At 46.3% G+C, this 22,229-nt stretch overlaps 1 long non-coding RNA gene across 1 annotated transcript; it reads left to right on the top strand.

The window, feature by feature from the left end:
* The first annotated feature begins 1,215 nt into the window (after positions 1 to 1,215).
* On the top strand, positions 1,216 to 21,702 carry LOC122562462. The gene is made up of 3 exons (XR_006315314.1): positions 1,216 to 1,479; positions 10,195 to 10,443; positions 21,674 to 21,702. It is a non-coding gene; the product is annotated as an uncharacterized LOC122562462 (long non-coding RNA).
* The last annotated feature ends 527 nt before the right edge of the window (positions 21,703 to 22,229 follow it).

Genomic DNA, 22,229 nt, shown 5'->3' with positions numbered 1-22,229 from the left:
CTGCATTTGCCTAGACCAAGAGACTGATTATAAGCCATTCAACAGAGTTCACAGTCCAACCATGTTCACCACTAATGGATGAAATCTTGCTCATCTATATTTAATCTGAGAGTTAATTTGTATTTCAAGCAACATAGCATTCAACTGCAATTCAGAAAACAGACCTACTTAATTTCCTCTGCTTTTAGTTCTATATACATTTTCAAGGCATGAAAAGTGATTGTTGGTCTAGAAGTAATCATTAAGTTCAGGCTAGTACAAGAGATAAAGTCTTACATTTAGGATTGTGTCAGAGAGTAATTGGCTGAACTCATTGTATTGGCAATCTAAGAGTTAGGAGTGCTTTAGATGGGTGGCATGAACTTCTTTTGTTGACTATGGGTTAAGTGCTGAAACGTCAGTCGAAGGAGCATTTGTGTTTGTATTAAATCCAGCAGAGAACAAGGAAAATTGAGTGAGAAGTAGCAGCCTGTGCTGCTTGTTAAACCTATTTGTAGCTCAATTGCTTCCATCGGCACTGCCCTCTGCTGATCTTCACTATCTGCTCTTGTTTCAAAGTGAAGCTAAAATAATGGCAGTGTACCGAGTGCCATTGTGTGAGCAGTACTGCATTACTAAGGTTTCTTTCCTACAACTACTGAGCACCATTTAAAGTAATGTGTTTCATAACAATCAGATTTAAGATAACATTTAGGGATGTAGGAAGGGGAGTAGATCATTTATCCCCTTGAACCTGCGCAATTAGATCATGGCTAATTTTAATGCTAGCCACCTGAATAACCATTCTTTGCAACGATCTATCAATTCTGACAACAGTCATCAACCTGAAACCTTAACTCTGTTTTTCCTTCCAAAGGTACTGCTTGATTCAATGAGTATTTCCAGCATTTTTTTTATTATTTTTATTCAGATTTCTAGCATCTACATTTCTGCATCAGCAATAAATCTCTCTATGTTAGTTATGAAAATTTCAATCGAAGATGATAAATTTGTTTTGTAAAGAGAGTTGTAGATTTTGAGCATCATTTAGTCACGCTGAGCTGGAATGTAAGATGAAGCCCGATTTGGTCGAGATCCACTTGTGGGGAGAATATCTTTAGTCATCAGCTGAAACAAGCCAATTTGATAATCTTTTAATCTTCTATGATTAAAGGACAACAAGCCTAAACTATGCAACCTGTCCTTTTAATCCCTTTTCCACTCTCAATTATTTCTGCAGTAGTTAATATATCAGTCCTGAGGAGGGGATCTTGTAGTGTAGTATTAATGTGCATCAGAGGTTGAGGTTCAAGCCCCAGAAATGTGTTGTTGTGGGGAATATCACCAGCCTCAGAGTCGGGGTTCAACGACAGAGTTTATTGCACAAGGAAATACCGGAGCTCCGGGGAGAGAAGGACACCATCAGCAGAGTGGTCAGCTGCAAGTCTTCTCTTGACCTGGACACATGTCAAGATACTTTTATACGTTTTGTAATAATAGGTCAGTGATGAGGTTATTGTCTTTGTAACATGGTTTGTTTATGGTAAAAAATTGCAGAATCGTTAATAGTTTCAGTGCAGCCACTGTCAGTTTCAGCGCAGTCTTTGTTAATTTCCACATAGTCATTGTCAGTTTCAGAGCAGGCATTGTCAGTTTCAATGTCTGCGTGGAAGTCCATTGTGGTAGTAATGGATGCTAATCACTCTTCCTGAGAAGGATGATTACTGCAGCCCTGGTTATCATCACTCTGTATTGAGTCCGTATCAGACCGTTAGCATTTCTATCAAAGCTGCTGGCTGGACCCAGACACTTGAACGGGCAGTATATCTACTCATGTGCATTCTCTTCCCCCACCCGCCTTAAACTAATCAACTAGGTTGGGAGTGCATTGGGCTGGCATTCTGGTGGCCCCAGGCAGTGTCTGTGTTTGCTCTGCTGTCTCTCTCTATATTGTGGTCTGGTGGCCATCTTGTGTGTCAAGTGCTGAAAATGTGTTACTGGAAAAGCACAGCAAGTCAGGCAGCATCCAAGGAGCAGGAGAATCGACGTTTCAGGCATGAGCCCTTCTTCAGCTCATGCCTGAAACGTCGATTCTCTTGCTCCTTGGATGCTGCCTGACCTGCTGCGCTTTTCCAGCAACATATTTTCAGCTCTGATCTCCAGCATCTGCAGTCCTCACTTTCTCCTTGTGTGTCAAGTGGCCAACTTATGGTTCAGTGGCCATCTTGTGCGTCTATGTGCCCAGTGTCACCCTGCCCCGTGTTATTTACCACTTCACTTCCCCTTGGTGATCAAGGAGTCAACTTCCAAGATCTCCCACAGACCACCCAATTTACATGTAGAAGTAGGTAATCTCTAGGGGCTCCTCCGCCCGAGGGGTATAATGGAGTGCCAATTTTGTTGGGGGCTCTTCCATGGTCGCTGCTGGTACAGTTCTTGCCAGTAGCACCTTACAGTAGAGCTTTAAACACCCGAGGCCCACACAGAATATCAGCATGAGTGCAATGAGGAGAACTATCCTGTGTGCCAAATAGGGTCCCCAAGATTTATTAACCAATTTAGCTAGCTGTCTATAATTGTGGCTCCCTGTCAACAATTATCTAGCTGGTCTAGGATATTCTTGATGACTTCTGCAATGTTATAAGAGGCATCAATAACATGGGTGATACAATGTCACCAATAATTGTACAAACTCCCCCTTCCTGTGCTAATTGATAATCCACTACGTAACCTGCCTGCTGTGTGTAGAGTCTGAGTTCAGCCAGCTCTGTATTAATTGCTTCCAGAGCGTTTGAGGTGTTATTGCCTAAGATAGTCAGGCCACATACAAGATAATTTCGCTTTTTAGCACTGATGATCCCTGCTGTGCCCCTCCAAAGATAGAGATCCCAAGAATCCATACCCCAATGATGACACCAAAGTGGTGGGGATCTGCCATGGCTGATAGAGCGGGTCACTATCCTTCTCCGGATATGTCCCCTCCTGGGACATGGTACAGTAAGGGGTGCAATTGTCCCTACTGTGAACAGGTTTGGGAGGTCTGGGGTGTCTGTCACGTAGGTCCCCTTAAATAGAAAAACAAATCCCTTCACTGCTCGGTAACATACATTGTACTGTCCTTCCACCTGTCTGTCCATCCATGTCGCCCCTGATCCCCTGGTGCTAACCCCCATTGGTAAGTGTCGAACTCGTATGTCCATGTGGCAGAGCTGGCATGGGTGCCATTGCACTGACCACATTGTCTGAATTTTCTGCCTGCAGTGACATTGAAGCATGCCTGCTCGCTGCAGGCAAACTGTCCCCTGGTGACTGTACGGCGCTGATAAGTACATCGTGTCTGGACACATGAGTCATGTTTGCGAACCAGGGCATAAACACATTCCCATCCCTGCCCTGTGAAACAGAGTGGGTAATTACCGGGTTTTAAATGGGTCTTCCTTTCCCTTGGCTGGAGGGCCTAGCCCCAGGGACCGGTGGTCCTGCCAAGCTACACACACTAACCCTGGAGTCCCTGTTTGTATTTCCCTATCTGCCCCTTACACGGCACTCCTGAGATGTCTACAGTATACAGATCACGAGGGGTCCACACCAGGATGGCCACAAATAGGGATTCTACTGATCGCGCTAGTGGGTAGCAGACAGTTCGGTTCCCATGTAAAGTTAGGTGGGTTTTATAGAAGAGGTTATTTACAAATCCTGACATGCTCCCAACAGTCGCGACACTTAAACATAGTAAAATACATACAGGTTTATATACTTTGCAGAAAAATAAAGTTATCAGTTAAAGTCTTTGTTTTCATCAGGAGGTGCAGCCGTGCTTCTGTGTGGTTTGTTCTGTTAGGTTTTTGGTACTTTCCCCAGGATAACCGTCTTGTCCACCGTTCCTGTCTGCACCTGGGGAATGGTCAATGACATTAGTTTGGTCACAGGTGTCTTTAAACGGTTTTTACTTGGGTCCAGTGCTTCCATGTGCCTTTTCCTTTAATGTCCAGGCAGGCCCAGGTGTCCCCACTTATTACTATGTCATATGGCCCATTCCATTTTGGGACAAAGCCTGGTTTGTCAGGCAGTGCTCGCACCAGGTCCTGCTGCTGGGGACCTCAGGAAAGATTTCAAGTTGCCCCGCCTTCTCCTTTTTGTCCTGTTTATCAATTACAGATTCCTGCATTCCTTTCAATTGGGCACTTAATTCTAACACATACTGCCGAATTTTGTCCTTTAGTGGACCCACATCAGTGCCACCTGTGATTATTGTCTCTGGCAATTGCATTGCTTGCCTGGTCATTAATTCAGATGGTGTTAGCCCAGTTGACTGATTCATGGTGACTCTTAATTTCACTGGTATGGCTGGCTGCACCTCAGCCCATGTTCTGCCTGAGGTGTGCAGAGCCTTGGCTAAAGCATTTTTGAGCTGTCTACTCATTTTCTCTACCATCCCTGAGCTCTGGGGGTGATAGGGATGTGAAATGTTTGTCTAATGCCCAGTAATTGCCAGACAGTCTTCATGACCTTTCCTGCAAAATGTGTCCCTTGGTCGGAGCTGATCTGGAGGGGAACCCCACACCTCAGGATTAGCTCCTCTGTTAATATTCTGGCTACAGCGGTCTCAGTGCAGCTTTTGGTTGGAAATGCCTCTATTCACTGGATGAATTGGCCTATGATGACCAGGTAGTATGTTTTCCCATGGGAGGGTGGTAGTGGCCCTGTGAAATCTACCTGAAGGTGTTCCCAGGGTGCCCTTAGTCTGGGCTGGTGTCCCATCCTAACTTTTATGGGTCTTCCTGGGTTATGTTGTGCACAAACCGTGCATCTGCAGCAGTACTTGGCCATGTCTTTTCCCATTCCCTTCCACCACCACTCTCTCCCTAGGCTTGCAATCACGGCCTCTCTCTCTGTATGGGAGAGCCCGTGGTGAAGTTCAATCAATGTGTTCTGGATACACACCGGTGCTACCACCTTGTCTGCTTGCCTCCAGATACCATCCTCCCCCTTGAATGCCCCCTGCAGTTTCCATTTCTGTCTTCCTGCAGGGTGACCTTCTGTAGCTGCTGAATTTGGATAGCATCTTTTGCTAATTCAATAGTGGCTATTGCAGCCTCATCAATGGCTTCTTGTTCTAGGATTTCTGAGCTGCTCAGTCTGCTGCTGGTTTCCTTTGAATTTTAGCCAACTCGGACTTTCTTTTGCTAGTTCCTTTTGATGGGTTTTTGTTTTTATTACTGCAGCTTCTTTTGGCTGTTCACTGGCATGTAATATTGCCTGAATTTTTAATTGGTGTCTTATAGGGGCTCCCCCCTGCAGTGGTGAACCTTTTACTACTCCATGCCACCATGTGGTCATGGACTACACCGAAGGCATATTGACTGTCTGTATATATATTCACGATTTTTCCTTTCGCTAGTTCCAGTGGCTTTGGTGAGTGCTACCAGTTCTACTACCTGTGCAGACTGACTTCCATCAATCCTCCCTGATGTAACTGTTTCTAACTTATCATTGACCACAGCCCATCCTATTTGAGGCGACCCTGCTACATATTTTTGTGACCTGTCCATGAAGAGGGTCTCTTTGGCTGTGTCTAGTGGGAGTATCCTTTACTCTCCTCCTACCTTCATCCCCATCTATGTCCCACAACTGTGTGGTTCCCCTGTATCTAGAATTCCCTCAGCTGGGGTTTCTCTTGTATCCCTAACTATTACCACGGCCTGACTTGGGGGTAAAAGAACTGCCTCCCACTTTACCCTTCTCATTTTGGAGATGGCCCTCAGTTTCCCTGTGTTTAGCATCTCCACGAGGGTGTGTTTAGTGTGGAGGATGACGTTCCCTGTCATTACTATGGGCTCGCTAACCCTAACGGCCCAAGCAGTACAGTCTAAGGCTGCTACACGTCTGGGCAACCTGGTGACTACTGGCCCTTCTGTAATTGAGTAGTACCCTACAGGTCTTCTCCCGTTACCATAGTCTTGGGTGACCACTGCAGAGTAAAACCTTCCCTCATTATTACAGTGGATATGAAAATCCTTACTGGGATCTGGCAGCCCTAGCCTGGGGCCGATATGAATTGAGTTTAAGCTGACTGTTTGCCTTCTCCTGTTCTGGCCCCCAGGTTACAGGTTCCAAGGCAGGCTTGCCTCCTTTAATTAATCTCTGGATCGGTTCAGCTAATTTTGCGAACTCGGGTATAAAGCTCTGACTGTAGTTGACTAGCCTCGTGACCTTTCTGACTCTCCCCTGACAGTGGCAGATCATGGCATCTGTTGGATTGCCTTCTTGTGGTCATTGAGCCCCTGGGATATAAGGTAACCCAGCTATAAAACTTATGTTGTCAATCTGGGCCTTTGTGGGGCTGACTTTTAACTCTGCGGTTCCAATTCCTGTGATACTAGACATAAAGCTTCCCGGTGTCCTGACTTGGACTCTGAGACAATTTGGATACGTATTAGAGAGCAGTGTTACCCTCTGGTAAATCTATTCTCTTCAGAATGTCGTTCATTACCCTGTGAAAAATAGTGGGGCTGTTGTGGAACACTTATACTGCCTGTCCCTCACTGTAAAAGCAAATGTATTCTGGGACTCAGGGTGGAACAAAATAGACCAGAATCTGTTGGCCATGTCTAAAACAGTAAAAATCTTGTGTTTGGGGTCCAAGCCATTTAAAATGGTGGAGGGGTAGCTACAATGGGATGCAATTTGGGAGTGACCGTATTTAGTCCAATATAATCAATGGTGAGCCTGTAGCTCCCATCAGGCTTTATTACTGGCCACGTTGGGGAATTAGTTGTACTTGTCATTACATCCAGGATTCCCTGCTTCACTAGTCCTTTCACTATCTCCACAACTGCTTTTTCTTCTGCAGGTTTTGTTGGGTATTGCCGGTGGGACATATGCTCCAGTCCAGGAACCCTTATCGGGTCTATGTTAATTCGATTAGATTGCCTACATTATGGAAAGTTAGACCTGTATCTAACTTTGTTTCTGCCCATGCTCTGGGGACGGAGGTGCAGCTGGCTCCGAATCCCCCCTTTCCACGGTTCCAGTCCCTACTGGAGACTGTAGCCACTTTAATAGTTTCAAAGTTACTTGTACATTTCCCAATCTCAGTCTCTTGACTGTCTTGTCTGGGCCAAATTAATTTCCTTTTTGCACAATTAATTAAAACATTATATTCTCTCATGAGATCATTGCCCATTATGGTGCCCTCATTATTTTGGCATGCATAGAATTTCATGGGGATATTATTTATTTATTTATTTATTTATGTATGTATGTATGTATATATGTATATGTTTTGCTTAGGTAAGTTGGTGTTTTATCCCCTCCTACCCCAGTTAAGTAAATCATTTTATTTGTGTGGGGTAAGAGTAAGTTAGTGATGGATACAGCCGATCCTGTGTCTACGAGCATTTCACATTTCCTCCCTCCTATGACTGCAGGCACATTAATTCTCCCCCCTCCCTTACCCTCACAAATGGGGACAGCTGGTTGTCAGCTCTGCTGACCTCAGGACTCCTGCGGTTCTGCAGTGTTCCGGTTGGTGTTGGGGGGTGTCCCATGCTTTTCCCAGCACACTGCTTCTATGTGTCCTATACTGTTGCAGTAACTGCAGTATTTTACATTGTTCCCTGCTCTATTCCCTGTTTGTAGGGCCCTACATTCTCTCGCAAAGTGTCTCTGCCATCCACTGATGTGGCAAGATCGTTTTATTTTACTCTCACCTCTATTTCGGTCGGCTGCTTTGTCAGGTCTTGCCTTTGCCACTGGAACTTCTGCCTCCTGCACCCTGCTAGCCACTTACCTAGATCATCATAATCCTGGGACATTATTACTTCCATTTTCAGGATGGCTTGGTGGACACAAGAGAGCCCATCTTTAAAAGCTTAGATGAATGCCCGTTCCCCCAATTTGGGTTTGCTTGCCCTGAGCATTCCTGATAGACACTAAATAATCGTCCCCCTTATTCAGGGCCTCCTTCCCCTATAAGTAGTTGACTGGTCATGATCTTGCTCCAGTTTGTGGGAGCATTTCCCAGCACTCTCTGGATTTCCTCTTTAAGACTGGTGAAGGGGGCCTGCTGGGCATCTATCGCTGCTGTCATGGCGACAGCATGTGTTCACCTTCCTCCCCTAAAATCTCAGGCTGCTATGGTATCGGGTCCACCAGCTACCTGTCTCCACTTGTCCGCTGGGCAAGCTGCCCAGACAGCTGGTGTATGCCTCTCAGGTGTAGTTAGTGCCCTACCCATACACTATCCAGCTCTTCCCAGACCCTGGTGTCCGCGCTCCGGGGCTGTAATTTGCCCAGGGAAGCCATAATTTGCTGCCTCTCCCCTCAGGGTGAAGGGTTTATAATTCACTTGGGCTGTGAATCGTTCCTCTTCTGGTAACGGGTGCTAAGTTATACTCCTCTTGCACAGTTCATCCAATGGGGGAGCAGTTGGTCCCTGTTGGACGGTTTCATAGGAGGGGAGAGAGTCAATCTCCCTTTCCTCCTGTACTTTTTCTATTCTGTGTTCTAGCTCCTTTATGGATTAGATTAGATTCCCTACAGTGTGGAAACAGGCCCTTCGGCCCAACCAGTCCACACCGACCCTCCGAAGAGCAACCCACCCAGATCCATTTCCCTCTGACTAATGCACCTAACACTATGGGCAATTTAGCATGGCCAATTCACCTGACCTGCACATCTTTGGACTGTGGGAGGAAACCAGAGCACTCTGAGAAAACCTACGCCGACACGGGGAGAATGTGTAAACTCCACACAGACAATCACCTGAGGCTAATGCCCGAAACGTCGATTCTCCTGCTCCTTGGATGCTGCCTGACCTGCTACGCTTTTCCAACAACACATTTTACACCTCCTCGTTCAGGCAGGCAGAAATGAGGTCTGCAGTTGCTGCTAACCAGAGTTCAGATCAGAGTGGTGCTGGACAAGCACAGCAGGTCAGGCAGCTTCTGAGGAGCCCCTTCAGGGCGTTTGCCTGAAACATCGATTTTCCTGCTCCTTGGATGCTGTGCTTTTCCAGCACCACTCTAATCTAAACATCTACTTGTTCAGTTAGTCAGATTGGTATACCCTATCTTTTTAGTTTTATTCCGTTTCTGTTTATCTATCCACTCTCTCCGTTGTGCTAATGTCTGGGATAGATCCTAACCACTTTTCTTCATTTGCTGTGTCAGTCCTTGTCTGTCTGCCTTGTATTTCTCAATAAGTATCCCACTTAAAACTTTGATCTCCCATTTAGCAGAATGTGTACCCCAGATACCACCAACAGTGAAATGTTCCTAACCAGTGGGGACTTCTCGACCCCCTAGCCAATAATACTATCCCAGCACTGTCCTTACGGCCGTAACAGTCTCCAAGCATGGTGTGCTCTCTATCAGTGAGACTTCTCTACCATCCCGGCACCATTACTAGTCGGTACCTAACCGTCGGCTGGGAATGCTGGCTCAATAGGATGTGCTCTTTACCAGGACCTCTTTACCCTCCTGGTGACCTCTACTGACCTAACACCTCCTAATAGGCCCAGAAACTTGCCTCTAGCCCGGTGTGTTCTCTACCGGTGGGACTCTTTACCCTCCCGGCCACTGCCATTATTCAAGCTCTATCGTTCTACTGTGGACTGACAGGATATCACATTTACTCAGTGTCCATGCTCCCACCCCCCCCACCCCCCTTGGTAACGTGTGCTCCACTGAGGTTTGGCTCTTGGTCAGAGTGATCAGCTCCTCTTCCTCACCGCATTGGAAATTACAAGGACAGACAGCACCCAACTTTTAACTTAAACTCTAACTGGGCTCCACGTTGTTCACCCGTACAGAGTCCAATGTTACCTGACTTTGTCACTTGTGTTTCACAGCTCCTAGTGCCCTTGGCGCCTCAATTCCCACTGCAAATCCCAACCTTCGCATGGAGGGGGTTGGCATGGGTTGGTGGGGTGGATTGGGGTGGGGGGGTGGTGGTGAGGGAGGGTGGTGGTGGAGGGGCTTACCCCCCTTAACAACCAGTTTAGGGGCAGGGTTTTTGAGACAGGCACTACCTTGTCCTCTGGCTGTTTCAGCACAAGCAGCAGGCTCTTACAACAGGTAACACAGTTAACACTTACTCCCCACAGACATGAACTTAATTTTTTTTAACTCAGTACTGTAGCACATTAAACATTACAATCAGGATACCTTTTAAACTGTGTCCATGGCCCAGTCTGATTCTTCCTGTTTGCAGGTACAAATTGGTTCTTACCCCAGCTTTGACCAGGACACCAGTAACAAAAACCCTGCTCGCAGCGCCACTTGTTGTGGGGAAAATCACCAGCTTCGGAGTCAGAGTCTGGGTTCAATGGCAGAGATTACTGAACAAGGAAATACCGGAGCTCCGGGGAGAGAAGGACACCAACAGCAGAGTGGTCAGCTGCGATTCTTCTCTCAACCCGGACACATGTCAAGATATGTTTTATATGTTTTGTAATAATAGGTCAGTGATGAGGTTATTGTCTTTGTAACATGGTTTGTTTATGGTAAACATTGCAGAATCGTTAATAGTTTTGGTGCAGTCATTGTCAGTTCCAGCGCAGCCCTTTGTTAATTTCAGCGCGGTCATTGTCAGTTTCAGCGCACATATTGTTGGTTTCATTGTCTGCATGGAATTCCATTACTATAGTAATGGATGCTAATCACTCTTCCTGAGAAGGACGATTACTGCAGCCCTGGCTATTATCACTCTGTATTGAGTCCGGATCAAACTGTTAGCATTTCTATCAAAGGTGCTGGCTGGACCCAGACACTTCGACGGGCAGTGTATGCTCCTCATGTGCATTCTCTCCCCCACCCACCTTAAACTAATTATCAAGTTTGTGAGTGCATTGTGTTGTCATTCTGGTGGTCTCAGGCAGTGTCTGTGTTTGCTCTGCTGTCTCTCTCTATATTGTGGTCTGGCTGCCATCTTGTGTCAAGTGGACAACGTATGGCTCAGTGGCCATCTTGTGTGTCCGTGTGCCTAGTGTCACCCTGCCCCGTGCCATCTCCAATTTCAGTGTCATAACAGGTTGGTTTAAAAAAAGCAAATTATCCTTCATGAGGTACCGTATTCACAATTGAATATCATACTTCAGATGTTTTTATTGTTACACTTTTTATTTCCTCCTTGGGGACATTTGCAAGGATTTTTTTTCTCTCCGGTGAGTGTTAGGTTCATCTTCAATACCATTTAACAGACCCAGTCAAAATAAGCCAATCATTGTATTTGGTGCATTGCTGCAGAAAACAGAAGCTGGGAAATATATGTGGACTGCATGAAAACCTGATAGTTTCTGTCACTAAGTACTTGTGGAAATCTGTGGGCAATGTTCCTTGGAATAACAATCTAGATCTGACTTCAGTCCACTATTTTCGACGTTTATCATTCTTATGGAAGATGGATATCAAGTGTGCCATCTTTGTAATTAGTGGATTACCTGCATACCCCACTTCTATGAATAGATCACGTTAGTGATATCATCACATATGCTCCATAATACTCTAATGAAGAGAGACATCAACATGAGTAGTCTAGTCACTGGAAGATGAGTAAGACACTTGGACTTGCTGCAAACCAAAGCTAGGAATGTAACGGTTAATTGCAGTCCTATGAACAAGAATAATATTCTCCTTTTGTTCTTTTAATAATGTTAAAGTGATGCCCTCTAGTTATTCATTCATTGAGCAATGGAAATGAATGTGCCTAGTTTCATTATCGATACTGACATGGACCATTTGGACAGAATGACCTGTTCCTCTGCTATAAGCACTGTAAACCCATTATCAGTCAGTCAGTCAGTTGTTTTCAGGTTTATTACCAGCCCTCTATCAGTACCCTTCAATCTACAGTTGGTTCTGATATAATGCAATAGTTCCGTTCTCGTGCAATCTTGCGTTATAAGGAAATCGCGCAATAGCTGCACTATTTAAACCAATGGGGCTGGAATCACATTATAGCCAATACAGATAACGAAAGTTCGTGTTCTACAGATAATGGTCTAAATTCTTCAATCGCATTGAAGAAACACATGCTATAGCAGAACCGACTGTATTGATGAAATGAATGAATATCTTTGCTGCCAGTGGGAACAGGGTAGTATTAGTGGCCAGCAGATGGCACAGCACCCCCCCCCCCCCACCCCATCAGTGGTGTAATGGCAGCTACTATTTTCTTTCCTTCCATGGCAATCAATATCAGCACAAGTAGAAAACCTTGTTTTGAACAGATTCAATCGCATTCTCCATCTGCTTCACGTCATTAACTTTATCTTCAAAATATAGAGTGTCGGCAGCAGCTCAGATTGTACACTCTTATTTCTGAATCACAACGTTCCATTTTCAAGTCTGCCTCTAGGCCTTGAGCTAAAAAATGTTGACACTCTCCAATGCAGTACAGAGGGAGTGCAGCAGTGCACTAATGTTGGTTCTGTCTTTCAAATGAGATATCCATACTCTATCTGCCTGGATATGAGTGATGCCCTCTAGTTATTCATTCATTGAGCAATGGAAATGAATGTGCCTAATTTCATTCTCGATACGACATGGACCATTTGGACAGAATGACCTGTTCCTCTGCGATAAGGACTGTAAACCCATTCTGCTGAAGAGGAGTGGGAAGATATGTATTGGCTACATTTAACCTTCAATCAACATTCACAAAAATTTGATCATTAATTTTGTTTTGTTGTTTTGTGGGAGTTTGTTGTGTACAAATTGGCTGCCATGTTTGCGATGCTACAACAGTGACTACATGACAGAAGTACTTCACTTTTAGTCTCAACGTTTAATCATTTTGTAATTTATAATGAATCTGAGCCCAGTGAGCTGTCAGAAAATTATTAGCCAACAGATCCCATATTTTTGTGAATATTGAGGCCTATTAATGCTCCTATACCAACCGAGAGCCAACTCATGACTTCCCAACCTACCACATTGTGTCTTTATGCCCTCTGTACCAAATAAATTCTCCTGAGCTACACCTCAATAGGCATGCCGAAATTAAATAAAGTTCTACAAAACGATTACAACATACACTCTATAAAAAGGACCATTCATGAAAGCCAATGCAAAACATTTAAATTCCCTCAAATGTTTTAGCCCTAATTAAAACAGACATGCTTGCATTCATTATCCCCACATTAGCTAATCCTTTAATAACCCCTTGAGCTGTCAGTCCAACTGTAAACTCCAGTCTGTAAACTATAAACTTCCAATCCTCCCAGTTGGACAATAACAGATTGTGGAAAGCAGTCATGCATCAATGATTCTAGAATGAAAGTACTTAGGGATACGTCAACAAAAGCCTAAGCAATCTGTCAGATGAGTTTATTTCCAAATATCACAGATCGAGGCAAGCAGTTTTTGTTTCCTAATTTTTAATAAGCTGAAAATGTAAATAACTTAACTAATTGGTTTTTCTACCCTTATCCACCCTTCAAGAGCATTTATAATTTTTCTAAAGATGTACAAATCTGGCATTGTGGGATAAGGCCTTTCATTCAGTGAAAATGTGGACCATTTGAACTCCAGTACTGGCAAAGAAAGGATCTGCTGGAATGGGTATAGGACTTCCGGATCTGGGTGCAGCCTATGGTTTTGGAAGGTCCCCAGAGTCTTCATGACTCCATGAAAACCCAGGGCTCTGTTTTTAAATTGTTGGCTTGGTCAGCAAGGATAACATTTTCAGTTCTTCTTCCAAGTAGTGCCACAGGATCTTGGTAGGTGAGGCTTTAGTTTAACGTTGAACGACAGCACTATCATTCTGCACGGAATTATTGACCTTGATGTTTGTGCACAGGAGCTAGACTGATCAGCAATGAAGCTATTTGCAATTGTACAAAGGCATTTCCCTGAATTTTCTATCTCATTCAGAAAGCACTGAGATTTACCCAACCTGATACTGTGCATTTATAATGTTTACTGCGTAGAGATGGTTATCAGGGGACTCCGAAGTCGGAAGTTTTCCAGATGTTCCAATGATAACAGAGCTGTTTTTGTAAGGTTAGCACAACAAAAAAGTTTTGAACCTACCACCATCTCAACTACCCACGCAACTTCAAACCCCTGAGGAGCAGTGCGTATTACTTTTATTGACATTACTCTATTCTGGCCCTCAAATGCCACGACTTGTCTTCTCTGGCTGCTTGTTAGCTGTGGAGAGTGACAGGCCAGGGAATGGAACAAATTCCTCCTCTGCATAAACTGACAACAACTAGCAGGCATAGATAGGGCCTGGCTGGGGGCAAACAGGGGACATTCACTGGATCATCTACAAATTATTTCTGATTCCAGCATCAAGCTTTGAAAATAATCTAACTGTTTTAAGATGAAAAAAAAATCATTTAGACAGCCATTGGAACCTTACTGTCAAGTTTACATTTAGGTTAGTTAATTTGCTTTCTGAAAAAAAAGAGCTTGATAGCTCAGAAACACAAGATTTTGGCATCTCTCAGAAATGGCAGTAGTGGAGTCGGGAATATCCAGCTCCTGTGTCTGGGCTGTCCTCTTTGTCTGCTTTTCCTTTTTACATTTATCCCATTCTTTTCTCACTTTTATTTAGTTTTTGCTTAAAGGTACCTTCGAGAGAGCTCTTTCGGTGGGAAGGTGGACTCAATTAGGTCCAGAGCACTGGCCTCTTCAGATACAGCATGGCTACAGAATTGGAAGGCCTGAGGAGCCCAGAGCAGGATTCTGGTAGCCGCATGGTGTGGGCTGTTGTAGATCAGAGCAGGATTCTGGTAGCAGCAAGGCCTGGGCTGGTGTGGCCCAGAGCGGGATTCTGGTAGCAACGTGGCGTGGGCTGTTGTAGATCAGAGCAGGATTCTGGTAGCAGCAAGGCCTGGGCTGGTGTGGCCCAGAGCGGGATTCTGGTAGCAACGTGGCGTGGGCTGGTGTAGCCAAGACCGGGATTCTGGTAGCAACATTGCGTATGCTGGTGTGGCCCAGAGCAGGATTCTGGCAGCAGCACAGTGTGGGCTGGTGTAGCACAGAGCAAGATTCTGGTAGCAGCATGGTGTGGGCTGTTGTATCCCAGGGCGGGATTCTGGTAGCAGCATGGCATGGGCTGGTGTAGCCAGAGCAGGATTCTGGTAGCAGCGCGGTGTGGGCTGGTGTAGCCCAGAACGGGATTCTGGTAGCAGCGTGGCGTGGGCTGTTGTATCCCAGAGCGGGATTCTGGTAGCAGCATGGCATGGGCTGGTGTAGCCAGAGCAGGATTCTGGTAGCAGTGCGGTGTGGGCTGGTGTAGCCCAGAGCAGGATTCTGGGAACAGCATAGTCTGCGCTGGTGTAGCCCAGAGCAGTATTCTGGTAGCAGAGTGGCGTGGGCTGGTGTAGCCGAGAGCAGTATTCTGGTAGCAGCACGGTGTGGGCTGGTGTAGCCCAGAGCACGATGCTGGTAACAGCATGGCGTGGGATGGTGTAGCCCAGAGCAGGATTCTGGTAGCAGCATTGTGTGGGCTGGTGTAGGCCAGAGCAGGAGTCTGGTACCCTTACGGTGTGGTCTGGTGTAGCCCAGAGCGGGATTCTGGTAGCAGCATGGCGTAGTCTGTTGTGGCCCAGAGAAATATTCTGGTCACCGCACGGTGTGAGCTGGTGTAGCCCAGAGCGGGATTCTGGTAGCAGCGTGGTGTGGGCTGGTGTAGCCCAGAGCATGATTCTGGTAGTAGCATGGCGTGGGCTGGTGTAGCCCAGAGCGGGATTGTGGTAGCAGCACGGCGTGGGCTGGTGTAGGCCAGAGCTGGATTCTGATAGCCGCATGGTGTGGGCTGTTGTATCCCAGAGCTGGATTCTGGTAGCAGGATGGTGTAGGCTGGTGTAGCCCCAAGCAGGATTTGGTAGCTGCATGGTGTGGGCTGGTGTAGCCCCGAGCAGAGTTCTGGTAGCAGCATTGTGTGGGCTGGTGTAGCCAAGAGCAGGATTCTGGTAGCCGCATGGTGTGGGCTGGTGTAGCCCAGAGCAGGATTCTGTTAGCCACATGGTGTCGGCTGTTGTATCCTAGAGCGGGATTCTGGTAGCAGGATGGTGTGGGCTGGTGTAGCCCGGTGCAGGATTCAGGTAGCAGCATGGCGTGTGCTGGTGTAGCCCAGAGCAAGGTTCTGATAGCAGCATGGCATGGGCTGGTGTAGCCCAGAGCTGGATTCTGGTAGCAGCATGGCATGGGCTGTTGTATCCCAGAGCGGGATTCTGGTAACAGCACAGTGTGGGCTGGTGTGGCCCAGAGCAGGATTCTGGTAGCAGCATGGCGTGGGCTGGTGTAGCCCCGAGCAGGAATTGGTAGCTGCATGGTGTGGGCTGGTGTAGCCTAGAGCGGGATTCTGGTAGCAGGACTGTGTGGGCTGGTGTAGCCCCAAGCAGGATTTGGTAGCTGCATGGTGTGGGCTGTTGCAGCCCCGAGCAGATTTCTGGTGGCAGCATGGTGTGGGCTGGTGTAGCCCGGAGCAGGATTCTGGTAGCCGCATTGTGTGGGCTGGTGTATTCCAGAGCGGGGGTCTGGTAGCAGAACGTTGTGGGCTGGTGTAGCCCAGAGCGGGATTCTGGTAGCAGCGTGGCGTGGGCTGGTGATGCCCAGAGCAGGATTCTGGTAGCAGCATGGCGTGGGCTGGTGTAGCCCAGAGCAGGATTTTGGTAGCAGCATTGTGTGGGCTGGTGTAGGCCAGAGCAGGATTCTTCTAGCGGCATGGCGTAGTCTGTTGTGGCCCAGAGCAGGATTCTGGTCGCCGCATGATGTGGACTGGTGTAACCCAGAGCAGGATTCTGGTAGCAGCGTGGTGTGGGCTGGTGTAGTCCAGAGCGGGATTCTTCTAGCGGCATGGTGTGGTCTGGTGTATCCCAGAGCAGGATTCTGGTAGCCGCATGATGTGGACTGGTGTAACCCAGAGCAGGATTCTGGTAGCAGCATGGTGAGGGCTGATGTAGTCCAGAATGCGATTCTGGTAGCAGCGTGGCATGGGCTGGTGTAGCCCGGAGCAGGATTCTGGTAACAGCATGGTGTGGGCTGGTGTAGCCTGGAGCAGGATTCTGGTAGCAGTGCGGTGTGGGTTAGTGTAGCCCAGAGCAGGATTCTAGTAGCGGCATGGCATGGCGTGGTCTGGTGTAGCCCCAAGCAGAATTCTGGTAGCAGCATGGTGTGGAGTGTTGCGTTCCAGAGCGGGGGTCTGGTAGCAGGACGGTGTGGGCTGGTGTAGCCCAGAGCAGGATTCTGTTAGCCGCATGGTGTCGGCTGTTGTATCCCAGAGTGGGATTCTGGTAGCAGGATGGTGTGGGCTGGTGTAGCCCCAAGCAGGATTTGGTAGCAGCTAGATGTGGGCTGGTGTAGCCCAGAGCGGGATTCTGTTAGCAGCATGGCGTGGGCTGGTGTAGCCCAGAGCAGGATTCTGGTAGCAGCGTGTCGTGGACTTGTGTAGTGAGAGCTGGATTCTAGTAGCAGCACAGTGTGGGCTGGTGTAGGCCAGAGCAGGATTCTGGTAGCAGCGTGGTGAGGGCTGGTGTAGCCCAGAGCAGGATTCTGGTAGCAGCATTGTGTGGTCTGGTGTAGCCCAGAGCATGATTCTGGTAGCAGCATGGCGTGGGCTGGTGTAGCCCAGGGCGGGATTCTGGTAGCAGCATGGCAGTGGCTGGTGTAGTCCAGAGCGGGATTCTGGTAGCAGCATGGCAGGGGCTGGTGTAATCCAGAGCGGGATTCTTCTAGCTGCACGGTGTGGTCTGGTGTAACCCAGAGCAGGATTCTGGTAGCCGCATGATGTGGACTGGTGTAACCCAGAGCAGGATTCTGGTAGCAGCATGGTGAGGGCTGGTGTAGTTCAGAATGGGATTCTGGTAGCAGCATGGCATGGGCTGGTGTAGCCCGGAGCAGGATTCTGGTAACAGCATGGTGTGGGCTGGTGTAGCCTGGAGCAGGATTCTGGTAGCAGTGCGGTGTGGGTTAGTGTAGGCCAGAGCAGGATTCTAGTAGCGGCATGGCGTGGGCTGGTGTAGCCCAGAGCTGGATTCTGGCAGCAGCACGGCGTGGGCTGGAGTAGGCCAGAGCTGGACTCTGGTAGCAGCATGACATGGGCTGTTGTATCCCGGAGCGGGATTCTGGTAGCAGCACAGTATGGGCTGGTGTGGCCCAGAACGGGATTCTTGTAGCAGCTTGGTGTGGCCTGGTGTAGCCCAGAGCAGAACTCTGGTAGCAGCGTGGCGTGGGCTGGTGTATCCCAGAGCGGGATTCTGGTAGCAGCACAGTATGGGCTGGTGTGGCCCAGAACGGGATTCTCGTCGCAGCATGGTGTGGGCTGGTGTGGCCCAGAACGGGATTCTTGTAGCAGCTTGGTGTGGGCTGGTGTAGCCCAGAGCAGAACTCTGGTAGCAGCATGGTGTGGGCTGGTGTAGCCCGGAGCAGGATTCTGGTTGCTGTGTGACGTGGGCTGGTGTAGCCGAGAGCCGGATTCTGGTAGCAGCATGTTGTGGGCTGGTGTAGCCCAGAGCAGGATTCTTGTAGCAGGACGGTGTGGGCTAGTGTAGCCCCGAGCAGAATTCTGGTAGCAACATGGTGTGGGCTGGTGTAGCCCAGAGCTGGATTCTGATAGCAGCATGGCGTGGGCTGGTGTAGGCCAGAGCTGGATTCTGGCAGCAGCATGGCGTGGGCTGTTGTATCCAGAGCGGGATTCTGGTAGCAGTGCGGTGTGGACTGGTGTATCCCAGAGCTGGATTCTGGTAGCAGCATGGCGTGGGCTGGTGTATCCCAGAGCAGGATTCTGGTAGCAGCATGGCGTGGGCTGGTGTATCCCAGAGCAGGATTCTGGTAGCAGCATGGTAAGGGCTGGTGTAGCCCAGAACGAGATTCTGGTAGCAGCGTGGCATGAGCTGGTGCAGCCCGGAGCAGAATTCTGGTAGCAGCATGGCGTGAGTTGGTGTAGCCCAGAGCAGGATTCAGGTAGCAGCATGGTGTGGGCTAGTGTAGTCCAGAGCAGAATTCTGGTAGCCGCATGGTGTGGGCTGTTGTATTCCAGAGCAGGAGTCTGGTAGCAGTGAGGTGTGGGCTGGTGTAGCCCAGAGCGGGATTCTGCTAGCAGCACGGTGAGGGCTGGTGTAGCCCAGAGCATGATTCTGGTAGCAGCGTGGCGTGGGCTGTGTATCCCAGAGCAGGATTCTCATAGCAGCACGGTGTGGGCTGGTGTAGCCCACAGCAGAATTCTGGTAGCAGCATGGCGTGCGCTGGTGTAGCCGAGTACAGGATTCTGATAGCTGCATGTCGTGGGCTGGTGTAGCCCAGAGTAGGGTTCTGGTAGTAGCATTGTTTGGGCTGGTGTCGCCCAGAGCGGGGCTCTGTTAGCTGCATGGTGCGAGTTGGTGTAGGCCAGAGCAGGATTCTGGTCGCAGCATGGTGCGGGCTCGTGTCGCCCAGGGCGGGACTATACCGGCAGAGAAGTAAAAGCTTAATCTGCGGTATTTGTTTTATTTTATTTTAAGTTAATGAAAATGGTGACATTGTAAACTATTCACTGTTTTTTATAATCAATACAAGTGACAATAAATAATCAAATTTAATTCATTTGTTGTGTTTGAACCTAACTTTCAAATCATTAAATATATGTCATTCATTCAATTTGTATTCTATCATTCAATTGCAGTGTTTTATTAGGAATGTCTGTTGACTCTTGTCCATTTTGTGTCCTGTTAGTCAAACCTGTGTGTGCAGCAACTGAGAAAGGTAAATCCATCGGAAGGAAGAAGATGGAAGTTTGTGATTCCAAATCTTTTAAAAATTACTGGAAACAAATCTCTTGTTCAGGCATTAGAACACATGCCAAAGATCTGATCGAGGTTTGCAGAATTGAGAATAACCTGGTTAGAGTGGATATGGTGAAATTGTTCCCATGTGTAAAAAGAGTATGAATGAGCGGGTATAATTTTAAAATGATTTGCAACAAAAGGAAGGGTGATAAGCGTGAAAAACATCTTTTACATTCAGCAAGTACGTCGGGTATGGATTGCAGTACGTGGAAGTGTGGTGGAGGTAAGTTCAACTGAAATCTCCAAGAGGGAATTGGATCGTTATTTGGATGAAAACATATATCTGAGGAGAAAGGAGCTTGGTGTTAGGTGATCATATTCATTTGAAGAGCCAATGAAGGTGCAGTGGGCTGAATAGTCTCTGTCTGTATTGTCAGACCTCTGTGATTCTGTGTGTAATCAGTGCACATCTCCAATTCTAAAATACAACATTGTGTGAACCATTTATTTGTTTTTTCCTGCATTTTTTCTATGGTGAACATCATTAGTATTGGTAAAAGCAACACTCTTGAGTTTTCCTTATTTGGTGCCACTATTAAATATTTATTGGATTGGATACAGAGGAAACCTTAACACGAAGTGTTCCCTATACATAAAGGGAAAAAATTACTTAAAATTAGCAGTGCAAAGTGCCAGGTGGGAAGGATTGTGTGAAAAAAATAAAACACTTAGTATTCACAGAGAGTATTGCCACCATAGTGAGTGCACATCATGAGACACAGCTTCAGCAGTGAAGTCAATGGCATTTAAATTAATTTATACCAAGGCTGCATCGGGAAAGTCAGGAAGTAAATTTAAGTTGAAAAAAGGGCAAATTAAAGACAAAATCTGACAGAACAAGAATGTTAGAAAAAAATTCAAGACTATACTCACAGTGGGAGATAGATCATTTAAACTGTGGATTTGTTGGGATCATTTATTCAGGCTGGAACTTTACTTGGAAAATCAGGGATTGTGAACTGTCGGTTTTATGCCATGGAAAGTGGGAAAGAATTCATTTTGCCAGTGAAGGAGCAGGAAAATTCCATCTAGGTTACAGAAGATGGAAAAAACTTCTATGCTGCCTGCAAAAGGCAGGAAAACAAAATTTCCATTACAAATAATGTGGTGAAACCCTGATAAGCAGTACAATTGTGTTATTTAACAGAACGTAATGCTCTGTTGGAAGATAACAATATGGTGCATCTGTAGCATTGAATTTCAACCTTGAAGAGACATTTAGACAGGAGTTTTTTAAAAAATTGAGAGAATGCAAGATTAAAAGCTTATAAAGTTAGAACGTTCCGATAGTATGGAGAAGCTGCAAAGGTTCAACAACTGAATTGTATTAAGAGTAAATATGAAGAAATTATGTGAGAAAAAAATTATTTGAAAAGTATAATGTAAGAAATAGGCCAGAACACTAGATTAGAGATCTTGGAGAAAAGAGTTCTTAAGAAACAGAATTATGTCAAAAGTAAAGATTAAATATTTACTGAAAAGATAAATATGCCATGCATATTATGGGATCTACTACTAATGAGGTTATTAATCAACAAAATATGAAATAAAGCATGGATACTTTTGAATAAATTTATGGAAAAATAATTTGTTCTTCAAAAAATGTAACAATTTGTTATGCGCATACACACACACACATTTTTGCAAAGATATCATGCATTGGGAAAATTAAGGGAAATAATACCACTGTGTGAATCATCAGTACAAACTAAAAGGGTAGAATGAGTCAACTCCTCACAGTTCCCTCTGTTTCCTGTTAATGGGGTGAAGTTGATACGGGGCAGAATGTTGGATGTCCCTCAGTTTAGGTAGATGACCAATTAGACCCATGACCTTTGATTATTAGCGGTTCAGTTTTTACAGTTCATTAAGAAAGCATAGATATTGATTTCTGGAATTTTATCTATTTTCCAGAAAATACTTCACCTTGAGATATCTCTTCACTTTGTTTTGTTTGAAGAGTTATCATTTACTCACCGAGGGAGAGATGGTTTCCTTTCCACCAGCTTTCTTTCATTTGCCAGCAGCTCCCATTCTAACAGATAGCAAAAGTCTGGAGATTGTTACAATGTGACAGTGGCATAGATTTTCATGTTGGTTTGTGAAATTATTTAGGTGATAAACATAATTTGATTTTAAAAGCTTTATTGAACTTTTTTTTCACAAAGTCAGTTGCCTTTTTAAAAAGTGGGTAAACTGCTTTCTCCTTGTAGTCCTCTTTTACAAAAAGACACATTTGAACTTAAAGTTTGATTGATTCCTAGGTGATCTGGGGTTATGGCCTTTGGTGATGACGTATCTCTGTAGAATCCGTTGAAGACAAAAATCAACGTTTTTATCAGAAGAAACAAGTATTCATCATAGAATCCCGACTTCCACTGAGTCCACACTGACCCCACTGAAATGCATCCCACCACAACCTACTCCTTACCTTATAACCCTGCATTCCCTATAGTTGATCCACCTTGCC

The sequence above is a fragment of the Chiloscyllium plagiosum genome, chromosome 25, assembly GCF_004010195.1.
Source record: "Chiloscyllium plagiosum isolate BGI_BamShark_2017 chromosome 25, ASM401019v2, whole genome shotgun sequence".
Lineage (NCBI taxonomy): Eukaryota > Metazoa > Chordata > Chondrichthyes > Orectolobiformes > Hemiscylliidae > Chiloscyllium > Chiloscyllium plagiosum.
The sequence above is the reverse complement of the archived record's forward strand: the minus strand, read 5'-3'. Positions and strand labels throughout refer to the sequence as shown.